Here is a 17,552-nt window from a genome sequence, read left to right as displayed (position 1 = left end):
GCTTTATATAAATAACCTATACCCTGAGGATGACACAAGCCGAAAAGAGCTCCCGACTATGGAGAAGTTGTGGAGGACATGTGTGCTTATTGGCACATAGGTTAATATATGCATTAAAGACCATATTCATGTGTAGGGAATCCATAACCAGCATCATGGTAGAGCGTTTGAAGCAAAAGGAATGTTGTATTAAAATCTCTCACACACCGCCTGCCTTCATTTAAACTGATTGGACATACAAACTCATGGTTGAGCCTATGGAAGGTGTAGTCACCATGCATGGATTATTGCTAGACACATGGTGACATGGGTCCTAATCCCTAGGATCACCATCATATTATCTAGTGTGCACCTTCTCATGCAAATAATGCAATCTGATAGAAGTTAATGACATGAACTCACCCCCATTGGGGATAGAGTCTTGTGGAATTATTCGATCATTCGCTGACCTGTGACTTCAACTAGACCAGGAATTAAGACCATTGAGTTATGATAGATTTTGTTGTAAGCATTGTTGGATGCATTGGATCTCCTCTATAGGGTTTTCATTCGACCAAGGTTTATCATAAGTGAGGCTTGGTGATCTGTTGCCCCAATCAACGAAGATTTCTGCCACCTTATTATCTTCGAGCCTTGTATGATGTGGAATAATAGAGTGAAATGAGGATAATAGGTTTTTGATACTCATTATTACTCCATGTAATCTCCAATTATGACTTAATTGGTATTCCGGTTGGTCCTACAACAACTTACATAGACATTGTATGGAAGTATGCGAATAAACATGGATTTGTAGCATCCTATATCCTTCACAAGCTACTATTTTAAGGCCTTTTCTAACCCAAGGAAATATTCCATGTTATTTTTTATTGTGCCACAATAGAATGCATAAAGATGCAATGGTGAAGAACTATCATCATGAAATATACCACCATAATCCACTGGTCCCAGGATTCCCTTCGAGGCACCATCAAAGCTTAAAATTTCAAAGTTTTGGTTGTAGAGGTGTAAAAATATTTGAACCACAATACCTACACCTGAATAACTGATTTGGAGGAGAAATCAACATCTTTGGATGTAAATCAATTTTTTTTTAGTATATAATCCTCCGTCTTCGTACTTATCGAGTCATCCTATGTAAAAGAGGATACTAGTATAGTTTCTTGGATATTTCTGATTATAATCTCTTGAAGAGCAACAATGTCTCTTATTTTTGTCTCAAATACTCTACGTTTCTGCTCTTTCCACAGATTCCATATAACAAATCCACAAGCGAAGCACCAAGCTTGCAAGACTATGGTATTTTTAAACTTATTTTCAAAACAATGAGAGAGAAAATATATGATTGTGCCAAAGCATGGCATAGAACAATGAAAAACTTGCACTATAATGTCCCAAGTACTGTGCACAAAAACACAATTCATAAAAATATGTTGTGGTTTCTCTTCTTATTGACAACATAGGGAGAAAATTGATGGTCCCTTATATCCTTTTCTTTGTAGTCGATCCCATGTGAGGGTCCATCCATGTGCAACAAACCAAAGGAAAAGACAAATTTTTGGCCATCTCTTCATCCCATATTTTCCTCCATAACCCTGTGTTGGCTTCTGAATGTTCACCTACAAGAATCTGATATGCTTCCTTTAGAGAGAATGTACCAGATGATAGATATCCCCATCTTAGAATATCTTGATCATGTGATACTCTGATAATTCTATTCGCTAATAATTCTTTGAATTCCTGCCATGGGGAGTTCTTGCCACTGCCTATATAATCCTCCTTTTCTTTCCTCACCTTCCATTCTTGGTTCCCTGTTTGAGGTTTCCAAAAATATGCCAAGGTATGATCCCCAAGTCTTTTGGAGAGATTTTTTATTGCTTGAAATTGTTGATGTTGTTGTAGGAATAGGAATTGTTTCCAAGATTCTTCCCAAAAAGTCATTGTTCTTCCATCTTTGATATCCAAAAATGCATGTTTATAGACAAAATCTTTGGCTTCAATAGTCAAGTTCCATATACCATATCCTTTGATGTTTCCATTGTATTGTAATCTCTCCTCTGGAGAAAAAAGGAGTAAATATTTTCTTTGCCAAATTTGTTTCTAAAGTTGTGGACCACCCTGGATCCAAAACCACCATAATTTCATGTCATGCGCTTGGCTAATCAATTGTGGGTATTGAAGACCTAATCCTTCGCTACACTTAGGTACAATCAATTTGTCCCAACCAATGAGTGCCCACTTTAGTTGCACTTTTCCACAAGAAAGGAGTCCATAGAGAGAGAAATCGTTGTGTAGCTACTAAGGGAATAAGCACGACAAGAAGTTGATAATTCGGCATTTGCTGTAGAACTGCCAAGTTCAACAATGTGAGTCGACTTGGAAAATTCAAAGATCTGAACGTCCAATTGTTGAACTTAGTCCTCGTCTTCTCGAGAAGATCCTACCAAGATACTACCTGATTGGAGTGAATGATTAAAGGGACGCCGAAGTATTTGGAAGGGAGAAACTTTTTACGAAATCCAAATGCTTGGATCAACTGTTTCTAGACGATATCTAGGCAATTAGAGAAAAAAACACTTATCTTTTCATTGTTTACTATTGTACCATATGATTTCATAAAAAGTTAGAGAACCTTAAAAATTTTCCGTCCCTCTTTCATCGTTAGTAGTCCATAAAGAACTGCATCACCGACATATTGTTGATACAAGATAGGAAAGGTTGGACCATATAATCTTAGTCCATGTAAATGTGCCAGCAAGATTTCTTAACTACACTAAACTAAACTATGAATTTATATCTTCTACTCATTTAGATACAAACACTAAATTATGATGTGATCATGATGTAATCTTCAAATGTACTTTAAAATAAAGTGAATATGAAATGGTTTCCTAGGAACAAAAGGATGATATGATATGTGATGTTGTTAAAAGGTACGCCACCGATGGTAAGTGTAAATAGTTTTATAATTGTAAAGGTGGCAAGTGATTAAACTCCTCTTTATGATTGCAAAGGTGGTAAGAGAACAAAAATCATTAGGAATCCTCATATTACTTAGAACATCATTGGGATATGTTTCATGTTTTTTAGTAAATATTTTCCCTTTCAATTTCTTTTTACTGCTTACATGTTTTTCATTATCAATGTATAATGAACTAGGATAGATGTGTTGCAGCTATTTTAGGTCTCATTTTTCAAAAAGGATTCCCTTGGAATGTAGATTTATATGAAGTATATGTTTTTTCATATTATGATTTTAAAACATAAAAACATATTTTAGTATGAAAATTTATATTAAGTTATTATTTTTTAATATAATTATATGTAACTATAGTTTTGTATTAACATTATAAGTTTGGTTCAGATTCCCGTAAGAATCTAATATCATGAATGAAAAAATGATTGTGAAATGGTTAAGTTAGTGGGTTATTTATAATGAAATAATGTTCAAGTTAATGCTTAATATTAGTGTTATTTGTTTAAAACATATTGGTAGTTTTTTTGGGAGAGTTTGTTATTTGGTTTTTATATTAAATTTTGTGATATTATTATTTAAATTTAGGAAAAAAAAGGTCAATTTAGACTGTTACTTTTCTTATTTGATAGAGAACAACATTTATATCAAATATTGGCTTCTACTTAAAATGTTTCAGTTATTTATACATATTTTTTCTTTAATACAAAAATGTATTAAATTTGATATTAAAATAAATTTATGTTAATATATTTTACGACCAGTCTAGATCTATCTTAACACCGGATCTATCAAGCATCGCGAGGGATCAAATCTCTTGAGGTGCAAACCTATTTTTTGAGTGCAAAAATTGAGGAGGTTTGCACCTCGAGAGATTTGATCCCTCTCGGCGCTTGATAGATCCGGTGTTAAGATGGATCTAGGTTGGTTTCAGTCGTGTGAGGGCATACAAAATTTGTTGAACATCTAATTATTTTGATCATTTTAAATATGCTAAATATGTGTAAGATTAATTTGGTCAATTTAATTTAAAATTTGCTTAGTTACCTCAGTTTGTTGAGATGAGAGAGATTGTTAGTAACTTGAATGATGAAAAATGATGAAATACAAATTTTGAGTGCAAAGTGTCAATGTAACAATTTGATAGATAGAAAATGTGAATACTAGGAATATATTCATTACAAACAATCTTCATTGCAATCAATCTCAAACTATTTTCTTCTTCTATTGTTCCTATTTTCACACCTCAATCTGAAACTATTTTCTTTAATTGTTCCTATTGTCACAACTATTATTTTTTCCAATTTCTCATATCGATCATATGAAAAGAGTAGTTGGAATCATAGACCATTCAAATATTTAACTCGACCCACTATACCAAACAACATACCTTGTCTATGTTTCTTTCCAATATTAATAGTCATTTTCTCCATAGTCAATCATTGTGACTTCTGGATTGTTAAACTCCAAATAATTTTCAATGGTAGTTATTTTCTATTACTGCATTTGAATGCAAAGTAATTAACAATGTTGAATGATGGAAAATGGGAATAATAAGAATGTACCCAATTATAAATAGTTTATAGTTTCAAGAAGCAAACATTTGGGGTAAGCAAATGTTTTATTTAAGATGAAAATTCAAGTATTGTATTTATGGTTGAATAATTTTTATGTGCTTACATTGAGAGTGTGTGTGTGTTTTGGGGGTGAGAAGGAGAGGCAAGGGGAGATAGAGATATAGATGGGGCAGGGAGAGGGAGGAAGAGATATATATATGGAGAGATAAATGTTAAAGAGAGAGAGAAGGGGAAGAGAGAGAGAGGGAGGGGAAAGGGAGGTAGAGAGAGAGAGATAGATAGATATAGAGAGAAACTGTGTATATTTAGGGGCTGAGATAAAGAGATAGAGAAGGAGAGACAATGGGAGATAGAGATATAGATGGAGGAGGTAAAGATGTGCTTACACTGAAATCAATGCACACTATTAATCTAATTACTTTGAAATTAATGTACATCATACATCTTGTTGCATCAAATCATAAATCAACATCTACACTAAAATCAATGCATCTAGTGCAAACAATCAAATAGGATTAGAAATCAACATCTATACTGAAATCAATGCATCTAGTGCAAGAAATCAAATAGGATTAGAAATCAATATCTATATTGAAACCAATGCATTTAATGCAAGAAATAAAATATGAGTAGAAATCAACATCTACATTGAAATCAATGCATCTAGTGTAAGATATTAAATATGATTAGAAATCGACATCTACACTAAAATCAATGCATCTAGTGGAAGTGATTAAATAAGATTAGAAATCAATATCTACGCTGAAACCAATGCATCTTGTGCAAGCAATCAAACAAGAGTAGAAACAAATATCTACATTGAAACCGATGCATCTAATGCAAGTAATCAAATATGAGTAGAAATCAACATCTATTCTGAAATCAATGCATCTAGTGTAAGGTATTAAATATGATTAGAAATCGACATCTACATTGAAATCAATTCATCTAGTGCAAGTAATCAAATAAGATAAGAAATCAATATCTACACTGAAACCAATGCATCATGTGCAAGTCATAAAATAGGAGTATAAATCAACATCGACATTGATATCAATGCATCTAGTGTAAGGTATTAAATAGAATTATAAATCGACATTGACATTGAAATCAGTGCATATAGTGCATGTGATCAAATAGAATTAGAAATCAACACCTACATTGAAATCAATACATCTATTTTACTGAAAATCTAAAATATTCATGACTTTCTAGATCTAGCTTTTGTGTCTGTATTTGTCTCTATGAGACTCTTTCTTCTTCCCTCTCTCTCTACCTTCCCTTATGTGTCTATCTACCTCCCCCTCTCCTTCTCTCTCTTCCCCTTCCTCTATCCCATGTATCACTCTATTTTCCTCTCCCTAACTTACTCTATCTTTCTCTTGTTTCCTATCCCCCCTTCCATCTATATTTATACCTCCCTCCATATCTCCTTATTTGCATCTCTATCTCAACCCCCTTAACATATGTCACACTCTCTCTCTCCCCATATCTATCTATCTATCCATCTATCTCTCCCTCTTCCTTTCCATCTCTATCTTTCCCCCTTCTCTCTCTCTCTCTCTCTCTCTCTCTCTCTCTCTCTCTCTCTCCATCTATATCTCTATATCCTATCTGTCCCTCTTCCTCCCTCCCTCTCTTTGCCTCTATCTTCTACCCGCTCCCCCGCCCCATCTATATCTCTATCTCCCATTGTCTCTCCTTCTCACCCCAAAAACACACACACACTCTCCATATCTATCTATGTCTCTATCTCTTTCTCTAACTCTCCATCTCTCCCTTGAAAATCCCTCTCCACCTTTCTCTCTCTATGTATTTCTTCCCCTTCCAACTACATCTCTTTCTCCCGCTCTCTCTCCTCTCTCTCAAATCCTCTCTATTTTTCCTTCCTGTCTCTCCCCTTCTCTCCCACCTCCCTCTGTCTCTCCCCCCATCATACACACACTCTCTCTCCACTCTCCAACTCTGACACAATCTCCCTCCCGCTCTCCTTCTCTCTCTCCCCCTCTCTCCTTCTCTCTCCCCCCTCCATATCTATGTCTTCCCCTTATTTCCCTGTCTTTATCCTCTCATTTTCTCTCTCGTCCATCGTCTTCCCTCTCCCTCATTCCATCTTCATCTCTCCCTTGTCATTCCTTCTCTCTCCCCCTCCAAATCCATCTCTCTCCCTCCCCCTCCCCCTCTTCTCTCTCTTCCTTTCTTTTTCTCACTTTGTCTCTCACCTCTATCTATGTCTCCCACACTCTATTCCCCGTTCCATCTCTCTCTTTCTTAAATATCATCCCATTGTATTGTATTTAAGAAAAATATCTAAATTAATAAAAAACATAATTGGTTGTAAAATATTAAACCTATATTTTGGATCAATCATGTTAAAGAAAATACAATAATAAAAAGATTAAAAGAATCACGCACAATATTTCCTCTATCATTGTTAATCACTTTTCTTTCTCACTTCGCTTGGATCCTTGGTTAAGATGCATCTATCCTAGTTCATTATAATATTATTTATATTATATAAATTTCACATATGTATATATAAAAATATTTTCATTTTTTAATTTATTAAAACCTCCATTTAATCTCTATGAAAATATTGTTAGTAGTCGTGAGGATGGAGGGTTTAGATATACCTCAAAAGTTATAAGTTATTGTTTTTGGGCATGTGGTATTGATAAGCCATGGTATTGGCCCATGGTATTTTAACAATTAAAAGCGTAGATCCATAACATAATAATCCAAAATCTATATGGCCCATGGTAGTAGCCCATGGTATTGTAAAAAACCTACATAGAAGTTAATAATATCCATGGCAAATATTCATGATTAAAAACTTGTATATAATATAATAAACTCTTTATGAAATATACTTAACTCTTAAATATATTTTCAGCCTCTTAAATTAAAGTAATTGGAGTTTATAAATTTTTCGCTCTTAAATTATTTTCATTAATGAGCTGAAATAATTATAATATTGCAATTAAGAGATAGTTATCAAATTGATTTAAAGAATTATGCATTATAATTTTTTTTAATGAACATTAACTTGACACAAAAATGTCAATATTAATGTGAAAAAAATTTCAACATTACTTAAATTAAAAATGACCCTTAAATCATAACATTAATGCTAAATTATTACATAATGTAAAAATTAATACTTTAAAACTAATTAGAATACAAATGATTTATTGTCATGAAATTGATGTGTCAATTTATTAACAATTTTATAGAAAAAAAAATTCATATTAGGTTGAAATATTACCGTCAAATAAACATTGATGGTGATGATGATTAATGTCCACCAATATCAAGTATGGTCTAGGATGTTTTATTAGACCTTAAAAAGGTAAGAGATTACTTAGAATTATTTATACTTTTATTTCTATGCTAGGCAACCATTAAGATCATCATTCCAAGAAAGCCATATTTTTGTTGAATTATAAAAGTTGGGAAGGTTGGTAATGTCACAAATATTTTGAAAATTAGGTTAATATAACCTAGATAATCCAATTGTCAATTGGAGTTATCCTAGGTAGTTGGGAGCAAGGAATGGAATCCTCCACACCAAAGTTCAAATTTTGCAAGTGACATGATGTATATTTGTGTAGATTTTCTTCTGGATCCATCGCATTCAATTTCTTTTTAGATCGACGTTTTGAACCAGCAACGGTGGTTCATCTTCATATGGAATATGCATTTCTTTACACTAGTTAAGGTAGAAAAATACTTGGATTTTCAATATTTAGATTACTCACCTCATATTATCTCGATTTTCTTTTCCTTATAAGTCTTTATCACCCCACAATTTCTCCTTAAATTTTGATGTCACAATAATTTTAATATTATCCTTATTCTGCACAATGAACTCTTCCTTTATCCCCTAATGGTCTACCCAATATTGGGCATCATTATGCCATCCCTACATCAGCCAAAGGATGTTTTCGCTAGAGTCAAAAGAAATTTTATGAAACCTTTTGTCTTGCATGATATTTAACATCTTCTTATGTATAATATACCTCATTATAGCCATGCTTTCAGTGGGAGAATGAATTACTTACGTGAGGAGGATATAATAGGGCTTGTTTCCTTTAATCTTGAGATTATAGCTTATAAATTAGTATTGGATATATTTTATGTTCCTCCACAACTCTTTGGAGAAGCTACATCCCTGGAACTCACATACATATAAAATAACACGGGTGACAATAGTCTTAAAGAAGAGTTGTTTTTTAATTACAATATCCATATATCTATTAATTTCAAATTGTTTTCGTGTTCATAATAAGATTTTCATCCTCCATTTTTCCTTTTCTCAATGCCATAATTCTTGTTGAGCTTATGATGGATTATTTTTCCAACACATTTGTATGAAGGAAATTCCCCATGTTGTCATTGTCACGTATGAATATATCATATGTGATATTCTTGGATTTAATTGTCATGACTTTTATTTGTTCAACATCAATGGTCATACCCATCTTGCACACAAATGTTGGAGGATTCTAAGATGATTACCAAGATCATAAGGACTCCTTGCCATGAGAACAATATCATCAACATAAAGAAGAAGAATGATGACAATATCATTGAGAGTAGGGACAACATAACCTATTTCTTCCAAATACTCTTCTAACTTATCAATGGATATGCCAAAAAGGGTTAGGGACAAGGGACACTCTATTTTACTTTCACATTGCAACAAATTTATTTCGACTTATCGTCAACCCTCCTAACCTTGGAAACAACATTATCATATAACCTTGTCACAACAACCCTCAATTTGAGAGGAACCTTTATCTCTTCCAAATTCTTCCAAAGGCTTGTCTAGGGAATAGTGTTAAAATATTTTTTTGAAGTAATTGAATAAATGAAGGAGATCAATTATATTATTGTGACACTCCTTTGTAATAATCCAAAGAGTAACAAGGTAGTCCATAATAGAATGATATCTCTAAAACCTGACCTGACCTTTATCTCTTTTATCATGACTTTCTAGCCATAAGGTGGTCTTCTTTTCCAAAAAAAATTTGGATAGCTTGTCTAAATTGAGTTAATCATAATGGTCCTATAATAAAAGGGAATTCTTTTATCCCCACTTTTAAAGATAGGTACAATACCACTCTATGTCCCGGATTTCCAAAATCCTTATTTCATTATCAAATTAAAAAAACTTGTCTATGTGAAAAATGAACATAAACCTTCTTATTTTAAAAATTTCAACTTTGTAACCTTAAATTTTCTTAGCTTTACAAACCACTTAACCCTAAAATCTTTGTATTAAAAAAAAACAAGAAAACAAACAAAAAAACCTTTTTGTACACAATATTAAAAAAAAACTAATCAATATTTTTAATAAAATCACTCCATAACATATATATTCTTTGTGACTTTGAACTCTACAGCAGAATAACAATTCTCTAAGGCCATAAAAAAACTAAAATTTGCAGCCTTTTAATTATTATATTCTGCGGCCTTTTGAACGTCTGCAGTCTCGGACCTTTTGCAGTATTCTGGAAATTTGTGGCCCCTTTGAACATTGGTGGTCTTGGACCATCTGCAGATTTTTGATCATATGTGATCTTAAAGCCAGTTAGTTGATGATATTCATGGTATTAATACTCAACGGTCTCAGAAATGGACACAAATTTACTCCACAACTTCGCTCTAATCAACAGACTTCACTGTCTATGGTGTTACAGACTTGCGGCATAACCACAACTCTTTGCGGCCTTTTAATTCTTATATGAACAAGAGAGGCTGCTAAGCAGCAAGTCCCTGCCAAAACGCTATGTTCGAAAAAGCCAAAGGTTAATGAAAGTGTTTGACAGACTATGAAAGTGTTTGACAAGCTTTCTGACACATGTAGGCCAGTGCAGGCTTCCCTAGTGCTAATGAGAACACAAATGCAGGTTGCTTCCCTAGTGCTAATGAGAACACAAATGCAGGCTTCTTTGTGCCTGACCTGAGTCTGCCTGCCTTACCCATCTCACCTGCTGAGTATGCCTTACCTAAATTTGCCTTACCGTCCTTCAAATCGTTGAGAAAACATAAGTCCAAGTTTTTTTGTGTTGTACCTGCTTTCTTAGGTGAAATTACACATACTGCAATTTTAACTCCTTGTTACAGAACTAGAATGAGAAGAAGCCTTAATGGCCTTCCAAACAACACTGAGGATGAAACTCCTTCCTCTGCGGAATCATTTACTGGTTCCCGTTCATCAACGGCTTTTGGAACCGCAGCAGCAGACCCCGTTGTTGAAACAGAAGATTCAGTGTCAGTGAATCCAGATCCAGATCCACGTAGAGAGCACGACAAGACTTCGATGAACATCATAGAATATAGGAACAACAATGCACCTAGTAGGAACACTAGCTAATGCCTGAACAACACTTGTAGAAACAAGTAGAGATGCTTATAGCAACATATGCTTATATTAGAACACCACATCTTGGAACACTAGCGGATGCCATAACAGCACAAGTCGGAGCATCATGGAATAATAGAGCACCACAAGTGGGAACACTAGCAAATGCCGGCACAAAGTTTAGGAACAACACTACAAAGCCTTATAAGACTTTGAGAAGTCCGAGGAACTAGTACAAATGGCTTCACTGCACCACTTGTAGGAACAAGATAAGAGACCACTATAGTCAAGATCCTAATGTTAGGACTCTTTCTTTGAAGATAAGAAAATCCTGTAACATCATCACTGAGGGGAACAACTAGAAATGTAAGAACATGGAGGGACGCAAGTAAGGATGCTACAACAACTGGCTCGAATGTTGGGATTCCAACTAGCACCACATTCACTTATTTCATTTAGTCAATAAATCGTTCAAGGTCAGCTAGGGGTGGCTAAGTGGAACGTAGCTACAGGCACCGAACTTAATAAAGTAGTGAAGGTAGAAAGATAGAAGAGTCTAAGCTATAAATAATGAGTTTGAACTGGTGCTTTCAACTTGCTTATTATACCTAAAGACGCCCATTTTGAAGAAATTCAGGAGCAACAGTACAGTTACTTCAACTCAAAATACAGGAGCAGTAGTACAGTTACTTCAACGATTATGGAGAGCTCTCTGCCTTGAGCGATATATAAGTCATTGTGGAATGCAATATATAAGTCTTCCCGATATGTTAGTTAGTGGTGGGATATATAGAAAGAAGTGCTACGGAACAACCCACCTCCTTACTACCGAGCCTGCTACTAAGAAGTGCTACTGAACAACCCACCTCCTTACTACCGAGCCTGCTACTAATTAGTTACCCTTGCAATCAACCCCACTTCTAATAAATAGACTAGAGCTTCGAACCTCGAACTCTACCTCGCTCTCTATTGTCCTTGTTACAGAACTAGAATGAGAAGAAGCCTTAATGGCCTTCCAAACAACTTCAAGATTGGTTTTATCATTCAGATTCTGAAATAGTGTAGGGCACAGGACTCATATATTAGAAACAATATGCAGTGGATAAATTTGGTGGGAAAAATACTAAGAAAAAGAAAACAATACCATAAGCTTGAAAAGCTATTATACAACCTCAACTGAAGTCTGAAGATGCTTGCCTACGACTGAAATTGAATGAGAAGACAACGTAAGCTTGAAAAGCTATTATACAACCTCATCTGAAGTTTGAAGATGCTTGCCTACAACTGAAATTGAATGAGAAGAGAGCCCATAGACTTGAGTTCCATTTTGGTTCTCAGTAGAATCTTGGCATCATTTTCTGAGAGATATCTTGCTTGAATTTACATTTCTCAGACTTCTTGGATTGATTATTAGCCTTAAATTATCCAGAAGAATTCAACTCTGACAGACAATCAGAAGTAACAACTATACAGAAAAGTTTGTAGCAGTTATTGTTAAGTTTTCTTACCTGGTAAGAAACTTTGGGAATATGCCAAACATTATTATACGAATCACAACCATTATTATACTAATCACAACTAGTAGAGCTCTGAGATATGCCACACCTCTTGTGGTTTCTTCTTCCACCTGAAGAAAACATTTCTGTATACATTGCAGGGTAAGAAGATGGTCCATCATCAATGCAAATATAGTTGGATGAACACTTTACAGAAAAGAGACCAGAAAAGAGACCATAAGCCCAATTTTGGAAAACTTTATGAACAAGGAGAAACCCAATTCCATGATTAACAAAGGAAAAATATAAAATAATAAAAATACAATTAGTAACACACATACAAAACATAGACCATAATGCCAATTCATGAAATCTTTCTTACAAGCGAACATAAAGAAGCTTCACTCCAGATAAATAAATGAAACTAACCTTGGTACCAATGCAAAAGTGAACTTTATTTGCAGAATAAACAACAGAATAAAGACCAAATGAAAGTAGAACAGATAGATTATGTTAGATGAGTCAACACTTTACAATGAAAAAGATAGATTAGGTTAGATGGGTCAGCACTTTACAACGAAAAATGAAGCTATCAAAATTAAAATACCAACTAAAAATACATATAGAACAACAACCATAAGCCTATGTCCTGAAAACTTCCAAACACATTAATAAAGAGAAACGCAACTCCTTGATCAAAATATGAGCATAACATTGGTATCAATGCGAATGCATAATGTATTTTCTGCCTAATCATAAAATATCAGAATGAATGCTACAAGAAAACCAAAAAAAGAAACATGTGTACCAACTTCAGACTCATGGGTGCTCATGCCTTGATTGCATGCAACCCACGTTGCAAATAAGATTATGAAACTAGCCCACGTTGCAATAAGATTATGAAATGAGACATGTACATGTCATTATCCTAGTAAAATAGATGGCCTTGAAAAACTTAAATGGAATCACCCCTCGCTTGAGGACCGTCTTACTATTGTAACGCCACCCCAGCAACAAAGCAGATAGGTTCAAAGCCTGGAACACAAACTATTACCCAGAAAAGAAATAGATAAAGATTCACATGGCCACAAAGGAACATGTAAAGGCTTATAAAGGTCGTGTTTCCAATTTGTACGTTTGTTGGTACTGCAAAGGGTAATTGCGAATGAATGTCTCAATTTGGCGTTGCATAGCGGACCAGGTACTGGTGTGGATGGTATAGACCCATGATTCCCTAGAGACCTAGGATGTGCTGGTTGGTAGTAGAGCGAGAGTTATAGCAGCTGGTCTTGTTCGTCAGAAAATTCGAGAACTTTTTGACCCTGAACCTTACGATTCTACCGACCCTTCAACTGGTACACGTAGTAAACATATCGACCGGCAGACACTGTATGGTACCCGCTGGTAGCCAGTTGATGGTAGTAGTTATAGCCCGCGGTGGTACTATCGACATCGAAACAAATTGCAGAGCGAGTCTGAGCCCAAAAATGCGATGTTGAGCCCAGTTGTTTTTATTCTTCAGTATAACTGACTACTCGTTGACTTGATGATTGGTTTGTGGGGTTGAGTTGGTCGACCGCTGGTTGTGTTTGAGTGGTCTCTGCCTCACCTACGTGCAGTTATATATGAGACTTCAATCACAACAGGCCAACTGATGTCATAGCCAGGTTGAATCGACTGGTCAATCATCCGCGACCCTGAACTGAGGCGTATAGATCGTTGATAGACCAGAGGATCTGCTACTGTACCTGCTGCTTAAACAAGGCTGAAAATACTGGATCTCCATCTCGATCTTATATATCTGCATCTGGGACTGCAATTGTTGCTTGTGCCCCTTCTGGAACTACTGAATCACCAACTGCCTGCTTCATCGACTGAACCAACAGAATGAACAGGCTGGGAAACCTTTTTACTCCTATTTGGGCTCTTGTGAGTGTAGCATCCCGGGTTTGACGAGGAGGAGGCGGCTGGGCTGGGATACTCATTCCTAGAAGCTCTGGTCAATGCTGCTTATAGGAGCTAATCTCAAATAGTGGTTAATTACGTATATAATAATACTCAAGCTTAGATACATTCTCAGATATCGTTTTTTCAATGGCCGACCAAGTTCACGGCAAGCTATAATTTCACTTTGAATTTATCGCAGAAAAAAGTCCCATTTAGTGGTTTCATTTACCAATGTCGACTTTTTGATGGGTCTAAGAGGAATAAGAAAAAGTTTCGCTAAAGGAGAGGAGCGCTAAAGAAAATAAGAGCTCTGGGTTGGGTCAACATGCAAATACCAGCCTAGCTAAGTGATATCGCCTCTAAGATCAGTGGCATAACATTTAATTTCTTCGACTAATGCTAGCATTAGTTTACATTTTCTCTAAACGTGATGGGAACACATCAATATGTTATGGGAACACATCAATATAACCTATGCTTTGGCCTCCCTGCCTCGGGAAGAGGCCAAATAAGACTGTAAAACAAATTTCATAAGCCATAAAAATTTCAGCAGCTAAAAACTTAGGTTATTTGCCATACAGATTAGCCTAGATTAATGCTAACAACACATTTTCGATTACTATAGTCCCAGCCGCCTACCGGAAGGGACTAATAAGATAAGCTTGAATCATCAATACTTGCATCTGTGGTGATCTCTGTGGAAATATTCAACCTCTCTGACAATATTTGACCTTCCACGTGCATACATTCTCTTCTCCTGTTTTTTGTTAAATGACATTTGTTAAAATTGTGAGTAATTATTTTTATATTTCTAAACTTCCTTCTATAGAAGGGAGGCCCCACAAAATTACTTTAGAGAATATTTATGATTACATTGAATCCATAGAAAATCAAAGAGAAGAACAATTTCACCAAAAAAAAATTGTGAAGAGCAATTTAAGCAAGAAATGCATGACTATTTTAAAGGTGTAAAAAACAGAAGATAGGAGAAAGACATGGAACTTAAACCAGCATAGATTCATCTTAATCCTAGATGTAACACGAGCCGAGAAGGATCAAATTTTTTTGGGTTCAAACTTATTTTAAAATACAAAAAATAATGTGTCATTTTCATAGTTTAAATTGTATTTTTGAATGCTATAAAGATTACATAAAATAATAAAACGACTTTAAATGTTTTAACCATAAAAACTTTTTTTTTCAATAACTTTATATGATATATAGATAATTTTTTAAAACAATATATAAAATATTTTACATAACATGTGCATTCAGCTATTTTATCATAACACATTAAAATATTTTCTGGTTACTAATATATTTTTAAGTATAGGTCAATATTAATTCATAAATTAATATTTTACTCATAATCCATATGGAATATAATAGATACATACAACACTAAAATATTTTCTTTTAACATTTTCTTTTTGTATATATAGATATATATGAGGTTAATTTCCACATAAATTAGTTAACATATATATTCAAATAGTTAATTTAAATCACCTGCTAAAATAATCTTTTTAAAGTATAAGGTTAAACATCTTACTCACATGTTTTTCTTACTTCTAATCACTTTATATGAAATTATATTAGGTTATATGAACAACTAATTAAACATGCATAGCATATAGTTTTTTCTTTTTTATTATAATCTACATTTTTTTTTCTATTTAGAGAATATTTTTATTTTATGTTAAGAGGGATATGTGTCAACTCTAAATTGAGCACGGACATACTTACACATCTCCTTCACACTGGGTTGTAAAATGAGCCTGTCGGCTCAACAAGAATTACACACAATTTTGGTTGAGCATAAGCTCAAATTATCTACAATATTTGACAACAACTACAAATATTTAGAAAAGAAAATGATAACACTTAATGAACTTAAAGAAGTAAAAAAATAAAATGCATGAAATTGAAAACAAATCAATGGCAGTGGGAAACTGCACCGTGAGAGATGAGATTAAAGATATAAAAGAAAAATTAAATAATATTTCAACCCTATGTAGCATAGAGAATAAATTTGATATCAAACCCATAACATAAGAAATAAACAAACTAATTGAACTAGACCATGAACGCCACAAGAGAGCCCTAAACTTTATAATAGCTAGCATAGAAGAGAAAAATGATGAGGACACTTTGGAAATAGTAAAACAACATTTGAAAACCAAATCACAAATTCAAACAACTTATCTCACAAAAGAAACAAGGGTGGGAAATATACTTGAACATAAACACAGACTAATTCGTGATTTTCTTAGAAAATCCCCAAGCCTAAAAGGATTAGGAATCTTTATAAATGAAGATCTTATTTCAGAAGACCAAGATGAGCTAAGGAAAGAGGTCCAAAAGGTCGAAGAGGCAAGAAAGGAAGGGAAATGAGCAATCATTAGGAATAGAAAGTTGTTATTAGAGATAGAGTCCAAAATTAGAGTGATAAATAGCAATTAGAATCACTTTGGATCCTCTTTTAGAGTTTTCGTGGTTTTTCATGATGTAAAGCTCTTATGTTAAGTTGGATCCGAAGTGATATTGATCTTATTTTCTTAGTTGAAACTTGGGAGCATGATGAATCTAGGGTCCCTCACATCGACGGGTTTATTCTCTAGTCCTCCTGGAACATGAAATCCTCTCGTAGAGGTGTTGGTGGTATAACCTTTTATATAAAGACTCATGTTTCTTCTCACATTCAACTTCATAAAATTGACCCCTTCAATCAATACCTTTGGATCGAAATTTCCAAGTCTAAATCCAATAGGATTTTTTTTCTTAATATGTTATTTTGCCCCTATCAACTCTACTTATTATAAGAAAAAGAATTTGGATAAGAACTGCCCCTTCAATACCTTGGAACGAGACATCAATATCCTAAGGAATGAAGGTAATATCCTTTCGTTTGAGTACTTTCACGATAGAGCTGCTACTAATCATGTTATTGTCCTTTGCAATAACTCTAGCCCTGACACCCTATGTTTTAATGAAGATGGTGACTTAGCTAATAGATTCAAAAGAAATAACTGAGAACTTGTTTGGTAGTGAACTTCTAAAGATTTGTAGTTCCCAAGACTTGATAATATGGAATGGAATTGACAAGTGGACAACCTCCAGTCAGATGACCTGTATTCATGAGCTAGGCAATAATGTTGTTGATTACGCTATAGCTGACACCCATTTTCTCA

This window comes from Pinus tabuliformis, chromosome 2_1 (assembly GCF_031772625.1).
Source record: "Pinus tabuliformis cultivar Carrire ecotype Pingquan chromosome 2_1, CPIR1, whole genome shotgun sequence".
Classification (NCBI taxonomy): domain Eukaryota; kingdom Viridiplantae; phylum Streptophyta; class Pinopsida; order Pinales; family Pinaceae; genus Pinus; species Pinus tabuliformis.
The sequence above is the reverse complement of the archived record's forward strand: the minus strand, read 5'-3'. Positions refer to the sequence as shown.